This window comes from Pinus tabuliformis, chromosome 2_2 (assembly GCF_031772625.1).
Source record: "Pinus tabuliformis cultivar Carrire ecotype Pingquan chromosome 2_2, CPIR1, whole genome shotgun sequence".
Taxonomy (NCBI): Eukaryota; Viridiplantae; Streptophyta; class Pinopsida; order Pinales; family Pinaceae; genus Pinus; species Pinus tabuliformis.
The window spans coordinates 720286792-720297327 of NC_142300.1; the positions used below are offsets into that span (position 1 = coordinate 720286792).

The window sequence follows — 10536 nt, forward strand, 5'->3', positions numbered from 1 at the left end:
AATGCAGTATTTGACTGGTCATGTGGGCGGATATTTATTTGATTATACCCGGAAAATCCATCCATGAATGAAAAGATTTGTTAAACTCACATGGACAGCGAGACAGATGGAAAGATAAATCATTGAGTACAATTTTTATTAACAATAGATGTACATTTATAGTACAATAGGTGACTCTTGGGATTCAGATCCCAAGGTCTCTTGGATTGCTTTGTCCATTCAACTTCCACGCTAACCCTTTAGGATTAGGTGTCCAACATTCCCCCCCTTAATCCGAAGGGTTATGTATGAGTCCAAGAAAAGAGCTGTAATACAAAATGTGCAAAGAATGCATGGCAGCACTAGGCTGATTGTGCTCTATGAAATGTTGGTATAAAGGGCGGTGGTTTAAGGATGACCACCAACACTGGAACGCTTAGTGCAGTTCCCGGAACTCTTCCAAAACTGGCAAGAAACTGAAGTTTTCTGCTAGAGGAAGTGATCCTATTGTTTTAAAGAGGGAAACCTTCAACCATAAAAGGGAGGTCTCACCCCGCATAAAAGGTAAAACTTCAACCTGAAAAGGGAAGTCTCAACCTGTGATGGTTTAAGGATAACCAACAACTCTGGAATGCTTAATGCAATTCCTGGAACTCTTCCAAAACTGGCAAGAAGCTGATGTCTTCTGCTAGAGGAAGTGTTCTCAATCTGTGATGGTTTAAGGATGACCAACAACTCTGGAACTCTTCCAAAACTGGCAAGAAGCTGGAGTCTTCTGCTAGAGGAAGTGTTCTCAATCTGTGTTCATGGGCATCTTTGTCTCTGGCTGCAACTCTGAAACTGGTGTGGCAGGTTGTAGCTCAGGCTCGCTTGATGTGACTTTGAAGCTTGTAGATGACCATCATTTCCCCCCCTGTCAGGTACAAGGTGAGAAGATGGAGAAAACTCAGCTGCAAGACTGTTCAATACTCTGGAACAGGTTCTGACATGTGTTTGGAATATCTTCTTGGCTGTTGATGCCCATTGCCAAGAAGCGATCCATCCAAGATGAATCTTCGTTCTTGCAGGTCGTTTGTTTTTGAAGCATCTGTGTGAAGAATGGCTGGTTTTATGACAGTGCTTACATGGATGAAGATCAAAACAGTGATCTTTCAAATGGCCAACTCGGTCACAGTGTTGGCATTTCATGATCTATTGTTTTTGTTGTTGTTGTTGCTGTGGAAGAGGGGCAGAATCTGGAACAGCTGAAGGTGAGCTGCCATGAGAAGCAGGTGAACTGTCATGAGGAGCAGGTGAACTGTCATAAATGAATCCAGCACTCTGAAACTGAATGGGCTTGGCATAGTCTGGAATATGAAAGGACAAGTCCTTGTCATATCCAAGACCGGTTCTGTGCTTGTTGTGGACAAGCTGTTCCCAAGGTCTGATGATGGGCTTGGGAAGTGCAGACTGAACCTCTGCATCTGCATGTAACTTTGCTGCTTTATCTGAATGAACTGTAACATTATTGACTTGTTGTTTATGGGAGTCTGCTTCATTGTTCTGAACAGAAACAGGTTCAGAATGATGACTCCACTGGTGTAATTCTTCCTGCTGTAGCTTTGTTTCAAGCTGCAAAAACTCAATATTCTCATGTGCAGTTTGCAGAGAGGTTTGGATGTCAAAGAGAGTTTCTTTGTTAACTTTGACCATCTCATCAACAGTGGAATGAATTAGGATATTCAATAACTTTAATGCATCTTCAAGTCTGGCCATTTTTCTTCAATGTCACTTAAAAAACACAACTGAGTAAGCTGGATGTTACCAAGAATGAACTGGAGCATAACATCACCAATGCAAAAAAATATATAAATGTGAAGATGAGCACTGTCCTCAACTTGAAACTTCAGAGCATCTAGCTGCTATGGAAATCATGCAAAATCTCTACAAGAAACGTCTTCTGCACTTCAGGAATCTGAGTGGTTGAGAATCAATTTGGAAAAATGGTTGGATGATGAGTACTGCCGTGAGATTTCCAGTGAAGAGATCAGCAAGCGCTATGAAAAAGTCTATTACTACTGCTTAATGGAAAAGCAAGCAGACCTTGGTGAGATTTTGATGCATAACTTAAAAACATTGTCTTTCAAAGAAAGTTTTCATAGAGCGTTTTCAGCATCTAATGCTGCTCTGGTAACACCTTATAATATACCAAAAATATTTTAGAAGTATATTGAGGATAATAAAGAATGGTTTTACATGAGACTAGATTCACAATTTTAAGCTGCGAGACTGCAGAGCATGGCAAACCAGGAATATGGAGAACCCAAAAAAAATGGAAATGCCTCTGGTCAGCCACAACATTTTGCATTGAAGGGATCACCTTTACCAAATCAATCTGAAAGGATGATGTTTTAGCACAACGCCTGACTTATTCTGTATACGTTACTCAAAGCATCTTCTGCACATCATAACTGCCGTTGAGGGAGTTCATTGCAAATAATCATTTCTCACAATGATGCATCGATGAACAAATTTCGTTGATTTCTCAGTATATTTATTACTCCACTACGGTACAATGTTTCTGTAGTTTCCAGCCTCGTTCTCCTGAACTGAAATTGAAGGTAAAGAGCTCGAAATGATCATAGACGGTGAAGATATAAAAGCATGCACATGTAAACTCTGTAAACACTATCTGCCTTTAGAGGCATAGCATGCCAAACTGTTTCTTATTGATGTTCAACACTAGACTGATTTTTGACACCTCTGTCAAAAACAACGCTGAAGACGAGATAAAAGCAGCAATTTGATTGTCTCGCACCACAAAACATGGAAAAGATACGAATCAATTTCTCTGTATATCTCGAATTTTTTTTTAATACTTGGCCTCCACACACAGCAATCCCACACAGCTCAGCTTTCGGTAATATGAAGCTGGTCTACAACGATTTCAGCAACATCGTCCTGAAGCGGGTTCACAGTATTTGAAGCGGGTTCTACTGCCGCTGCCGCTGCCTCCAATCTTGGATCAAGTATTGGTGGATACTTTAAAGATATAGCATAATAAAGTTTGAAATTCATAAATCCTATAAGAGTCTCATAAAATTCTACAAATGTCAGCATAACACGAAAATCAACATCCCCGGGGAGAACTTGTTGCAGAACATGTGGTGTGAGCCACGTAATGTTTTGACCCTTGACTTCTGCCTGACGGATACAAATGTCTTACGCAAAGAATGTGTTCTGGAAATGTAGGCCTGCCACTCCAGACTTAATCTTCGACAGCTGTGGACACGCTCAGCAGGAATGTCATGTGTCTTGTCTGCGGGCAAAACTGGATGCGATACGTTCAAGGCATAACTTTCCTCCGATCATAGAAACAACCCTCACGATCTCATTCTTAAAAACATTGATGTCCTCGGTCTGCCTTCAATAAAATGCAGTCATCATACCATTCAAACACAAGCAGTTTAAATGCACCAGGTCACGACCTTAAAAAGACATTCAACACAACACAATTTCCCTGAAAGACGGCAGATTCCTTTGGCGGTCTTAGAGGCCTCGACTCAAATGGTCGCATGGGGATACCGCAACTTAATGTCTTATCATATTTTCAGAGTACCACAGCCTGGAAAAAGCAGGCCAAAGGATGCCATAGCCACAACTACAAAGATGAGAGGAATACAATGATCCACGTTTAATTTTCTTACCGTATGAGCAGGTCATCGCACAGCAAGGTTATCGGAATCAAGTTTCTCGACATCTTTGGCATCAAAAAAAATTCAAAATGCCCACAGTCACTGTTTTCCACTGTAATGGCTGAATTCAACGAACTTCAGGCTAGCGCTCCAATTGAAGGTTCCAAAAGCATTACATGATCTCCAAAAAAGGAGCTCAACGCACCACATAAGCCACCAACAACACATTACCCATTTACGGCTAGCAACATTTGAACATGGCCATCGTACATGGACTTCAATGCACCATTCAAAGATATGTATATAATGTAGGTTCCAACAGATCGTGGACCAGCATACGGCATTCAAAATTATTCAATGCACAAAGCCTTCACAATATTCACAGCATATACGACCTTCAAAAAAACATACACGGTCTTCAAAACACGTCTTGAATGAGCTGCAGAAGTTATGCATTACCAGTCATGATTTGCAGAGATTCCATTCAACAGTGGTTCAAAGCATGTTTCAATGACCAGCCTTTGATAACATAGCAATGACTCATTTAATGCAGCGACATTCCACACATAGAATGAACCATACGCTGCTCCCTTCAACGCATACAAATCAGAGAGAACGTTAACAAATTTCAAATGATGGCAGCAATGCGTTTCAGCTGAGCCTTCAAATAATCTTCAGTGGAGACGGGTTATGGAGCATCCTAAGAACAACGTTTCTGATGCACCGGCTCTTTCAAAGGAAACCGACGCTCAGGTGTGGACAGAGGCAATCAGTGCGCAGAGAATCAGTGTCAGGCAGAGGCAGAGCGGCCCAAGACAGTGCAGCGAAGAGTCACCTACTCGCAGACGTTTATGAACAGTGAACGTTTATGGACAGAGAATGCAGGACAGATGTGTTATATGGCAGAGGGCCAGGACTGCTCAGGACAGAGGAATGGCACCGCTGAAACAGGTGGCTCACAGAAACAGGTGGCTCACAATGGAGCAGGGCAGGAGATCGCCCGCTCTGATACCATGTTAAACTCACATGGACAGCGAGACAGATGGAAAGATAAATCATTGAGTACAATTTTTATTAACAATAGATGTACATTTATAGTACAATAGGTGACTCTTGGGATTCAGATCCCAAGGTCTCTTGGACTGATTTGTCCATTCAACTTCCACGCTAACCCTTTAGGATTAGGTGTCCAACAAGATTTCACATCTGGCGCATTCATCAATTATCTGGTCGATGAAGGGTGTAGGGTAGTTGTCTTTCGGACAAGCTTGGTTTACATCCCTATAATTGACACACACTCTAATCGTCCCTTGTTTCTTCATAATAGGGACAATATTCGATACCCAATCGGTTAGAGGAACCGGGTAGATGAAACCAGCATGGAGAAGCTTCTCAACTTCTGCCTTAATGGCAGCGGCCTTCTTGTGGTGCACCTGCCGAAGCCGTTGTCTTACTGGTTTGACATCAGGATACATCTTAATTTCGTGTTCAACGATACTCGAGTCAATGCCTGGCATTTCATCATATGACCAAGCAAAGACATTTTTGAACTCGCGAAAAAGAGCGTTATATATTTCCAGTTCTGAAGGGGAAAAATCTTTGCCGACATAAATATTCTCTACAACATTTGTTTTAGTCGAGATATTTATGGCTATAGTCTCTTCGATATTGGATAAGTTTGGCTCGGAATCCACCGTATTTACAGTATTTGATAGGAATTCAAAAACTGAAGGGTGACAAAGGTCATGTTGAGTATCTTCTTCATAATCTGGAAGAAGGGAACGATGGTGGCAATCATTCCATGGTGCCCCCTCAATCATCATTGATTGTAGAATTCCTTCATCAGTCCCATGTACTTTCGACCAAGGATCTAATGGGGTACCATATTCTCTAGACCTATCTACCCAAACGCTTGATGAGCGTTGATTTGGGTTCGCCTCCCATGCCCGAAACATTGATTGCTACAATATTTATATTGGGCTTGGGGGAAAAACCATTGCATGATCCATGTCGATATCGTCTTCTGAGATCTTCATGGAAAATATCATGTTGCAGGCTGCTACCAATGCTATTTCTCCTATATAGATGGGAGGTGGAAGTGTGAAAGTTCCCATTAATGTGGGGTCTTTCAGTAGGCCTACTCCGATATCTTGAAGCGAATGGTTGCTTCCATGGATCATGGGAATGCTTCCTATAACTTGTGAACCATTAGGGAGGAAGTTTTGTTGGTCGACGATCATAATCCCTCCTTGAAAAGGGAATGCGATCTTCCTAAAATAAGTCGACACTACAGCGGCCATGGCATAGATCCATGGTCTTCCCAGTAGGATGTTGTATTCAAGATTCCCATCGATGACTTCAACATCTATTTCCACTGTTTTTCCCCCTAGTTCAACCTTCAAGTTATTTAGGATACCGTACGGGGTGTACTTCCGTCCGTCGAATGCTTTTAATGTCGTCGAAGATCGCGACAAGGTTGGAGATCCTAAAGTTTTCCAGCAACTCATCGACATGATACATGTAGATGCCCCCTCATCAATAATTGTTCAGTGAACAGTTTTGTTGAGGGGTTTCACTTGAATAAGAAAAGCTAGTTGAGCTGGTAACTGAGGATCGTATCCTTTGTGATCGAAGGATACAAGATTGGAATCCTTAGGATCAACCCCACCAATAGCCGATAACAACGCCTGCCTTTGGGATGGACAATTTTGTAGTACTTCAAGAGTCGACATAGCGTGTTATCACAAAATCAAGCACTGAAGGCTGCCAATCAGCAAGATTCTGTGTAACTATTTCAAACCAGGCTTTAGACTAAGGCTTAGCCTCCTTAGTCTGAGAGGGCTCTCTCACAGATTATGAATATTGACTAATGACAAGAAAAGATGGCTAACTCTTATAAGACACATGAAAAATAAGCTGGCTGGACAACATTGAATTGATTCCCATTGGGCTTATGGAGTCTCTCATATCTCAGCAAACAAAAACACTATCTTTTCATAGAAATCAGGGCACTTTACATCTATATGTTCAAACATAACTTTGAAACCACAGTTTGCCAAGGCATACAGGAAGTCAGAGCATGATTCATGAGTTCTGAGTGATTATGCATTAACCAAACTGTAAAAGAACATTAAAGAGAATAAACCATCATACATTTGAACAATAAGATCTATTGTGAATCCTGAGAAGAAACAACAGTCATTTGCATTACTGAAATCTGCTATACATAAACCAAAACAGTCTTCTCCAAAAACATCCAACCCTTTCTCTATCTCTGTTTCAGCTATTTATAAAGTTCTTCTACCTGACTCCCCTTCATCTGAGGGGAACTCGAAGTCCTTTTCTAATGACACCTATTCATCTTTAAACTAACTAATAAAAGTCACTTACTACTAACTGACAGCTCTAGAAACCTAAAACAACTAGGATTCTAATCCTACATCATGCTGGACATAGTATTTATTACAATCAAGATTCATTCTCTGCCAAGTGGATTACTATAGCTGTAGCTTTGATGGCTTTAATTACAATGAACTTCGTTCTTTGACATCTGCTCTCCTTCTGGCGGTGGCTGTGATAGCATGAGAAGAGTATGCAATGAACAAGCTAGCTTTGGATACTGGATGCATTAATGGTTCAATAGTATTCGGATAAAACCCCTGTTTTTCCGGTCTTTGTCTTCCACCACTCTTCGAAAATGTAGCAGCATGTCCCCAGCTCTTTAATAACCCAAGGTATGGAACGCTGCCATGTTTCTTATGTGCTGTAGGCCGTATTGATGGACAGGTGTCTCTCTTTCAAATTTCCCGTTCATATTATCAAAATAGCTGCTCTGCCTTTAAAATCACCACCTATTGTTATCACAAAATCAGGTACTGAAGGCTGCCAATCAGCAAGATTCTGTGTAACTATTTCAAACTAGGCTTTAGACTAAGGCTTAGCCTCCTTAGTCAGAGAGGGCTCTCTCACAGACTATGAATATTGACTAATGACAAGGAAAGATGGCTAACTCTTAAAACACATGAAAAATAAGCTGGCTGGACAAATATCAAAGTGATTCCCATTGGGCTTATGGAGTCTCACACATCTCAGCAAACAAAAAACACTATCCTTTCATAGAAATCAGGGCACTTTACATCTAATGTTCAAACATAACTTACATAAAACACAGTTTGCCAAGGCATACAGGAAGTCAGAGCATGACACATGAGTTCTGAGTGATTATGCAGTAACAAAACTGTAAAAGAACACTAAAGAGAATAAACCATCATACATTTGAACCATTAGATCTATTGTGAATCCTGAGAAGAAACAACAGTCATTTGCATTACTGAAATCTGCTATACATAAACCAAAATAGTCTTGTCTTTTATCAAAACATCCAACCCTTTGTTTATTTCTGTTTCAGCTATTTATAAAGTTCTTCTACCTGACTCCGATTCATCTGAGGGGAACTCGAAGTCCTTTTCTCATGACACCTATTCACCTTTAAACTAACTAATAAAAGCCACTTACTACTAATTGATAGCTCTAGAAACCTAAAACAAATAAGATTCTAATTCTACATCATGCTGGACATAGCATTTATTACAATTAAGATTCATTTTCTGCCAAGTGGATTACTACAGCGGTAGCTTTGATGGCTTTAATTACCATGAACTTCATTCTTTGACATCTGCTCTCTTTCTGGTGGTGGCTGTGATGAATTTTTAATGCTCCATGTTTGTCTTCAATGACACATCTTTTCTGTTACCCTGGAACATAGGCCCCTGTTTGTCGGACTTTGATGTGCTTCACAATATTCGAATCCAAAGAAGCATAATTAATGAATTCTGATTACTCAAAATAGAACAGGCTGCCACGTCTTTGATGTGCTGGCCATTTTTTCATGCGTGAAGACAACATCTTTCAGAAAGATTTGATGATTTGTCAATCATAATTGATTGGCTCAACTGAAACATGCAGCTACAGCAGTTTCGTAGCGCGCTACGAAACTGCCGTGTAATTGCATCATACACAGTCTCATCACTTCTCTGCATTCCTGCTACCTTCTCCCCATATTTCTCTTTCAGCTGATTGTTCACATTTTCCTCAACAAATGAATAACAACTTGCAAGTAATCCTGTTCAGCTGCCAGACTTCAATGTCAATACCTTTCCTATAAAACTCAAACAGCATGCCCAGATTTCTCTGCAAGCCCTGCCAACCTGGAACCTTTCACTGCAAAACACCTTTTCTTACGGCCACTTCAATAGATTCCAAAACACTAAGAACACAACTTTGACAGATGTTCAATTAGATCAATGAACCATCCACCTCAAATGATTGTGAAGTATCCTCATGGACCATTCGAGTATGCATAAAACCCAATTTAATGAACAAATGGCCAATACAGTTAACAACAGCATGAAAATGGAAACTCCAGATTGCTTGCCACAAAGGTAACCACCAAATATGTGGTGTTTACAACTCAACCATAAGCAATTCAAGTTCTTTAACCATTTCTTGCAAGAAGTAATCTGTTTTCTGGAGACACTTTGGCTGGAACTTTCTTTTATGTAATGATGATTTCCTCCTCTGTTGGTATCTTCAGATACATATTTGTTATGGTTTTGTTCACTAAGACAGCATCGGAGGGTCAAATCTGTCATTGATCCACAAAGATGTTTCCCCACTGCAGCATAGTAAAAGCCTTTCAAAGATTCCACAGCTTCCAATTTCAAATCTTCAATGTCTATTCTCAGGCGCTCCAAATTAATGGCCTCTGTCTGCTGTTTATCAGATGACAATAAAAATTTATCTGCTCCAAGAATGCTCAATGCTTCATCCTTCTTTGATGCAGATGTGCTCAAAATTGTTACATTCAATCCAAAAGCCTTTCCAAATTTTACTGCTATATGACCAATACCTCCTAGCCCAATTACTCCAAGAGACTTGCCTGCATGATTCATGTGATGACGAATCATAGGGCTGCAAACAGTAATTCCTACACAGAGCAAAGGTGCAGCTGAAGCCAATGGTAGATTGTCTGGTATCTTAAAGTAGTACCTTTGGTGAACAACAATGTGACTAGAATATCCTCCTTTCGTCACTGTGCCATCTACATCGATACCATTAAAGGTGAAAATAGACCCTTTTGCACAATTGACTTCCATTCTTTCATTACAATATTCACACCGCTTACAGGAGTTGACATATGTACCCACTCCAACATGATCGCCAACCTTAAAATGGACTACATTGATGCCAACTTCTTTCACAATTCCAACAATTTCATGCCCTGGCACCAATGGATACTTTGAATCACCATGTTCATTCCGGGTCCATACAACATCGGCGTAACAAACTCCACAATGAGTTATCTTTAATGAGATAACATCAAGGCCTGGGACTCTTCGGTTAAATTGGTAAGGTGACAAAACACCTGATGGATCTCGAGCTTCCCACCCTGAACAGTTCTCCTTGCTGTCTTCTTTAGTATTCATAGTATACCTGCCGAGTTTGAGCTAGAGAACCTCAAAGCTCACAATGTAAATCCATGCTTATTTGGCAACCATAGTTGCATCATAGCTTGGGAAATTCACACTGCTTTCTTGAGAATTTTCTTATCATTTTGTCTTTGTACTACTCTCGGAGTTTGCAGATCCCTGTTGCACCTTTCACTTTATGGACTATCCGATAAGCTGCTCTTAGCTCGATGTTTGCAGATCTGACAGGGTCGATCCAATACCCTGTTAAAGTTATAAATAAATGACATTAAATTAGATTTTAACGTCCACCAGACTTGGATGGGACGGATCGACTGGGCATGAAATCCTCGCCTCCACCAAAGCAGGCTTGTGATTCCGGTGTCTAAGACCTCAGGTGAACTGAGAATTACCTC

At 40.6% G+C, this 10536-nt stretch overlaps 1 pseudogene; it reads right to left on the reverse strand.

Moving 5' to 3' along the window:
- Window positions 1–2868: 2868 nt before the first annotated feature.
- Window positions 2869–10138, reverse strand: LOC149194698 (putative cinnamyl alcohol dehydrogenase 1 pseudogene; annotated as a pseudogene).
- Window positions 10139–10536: the final 398 nt, after the last annotated feature.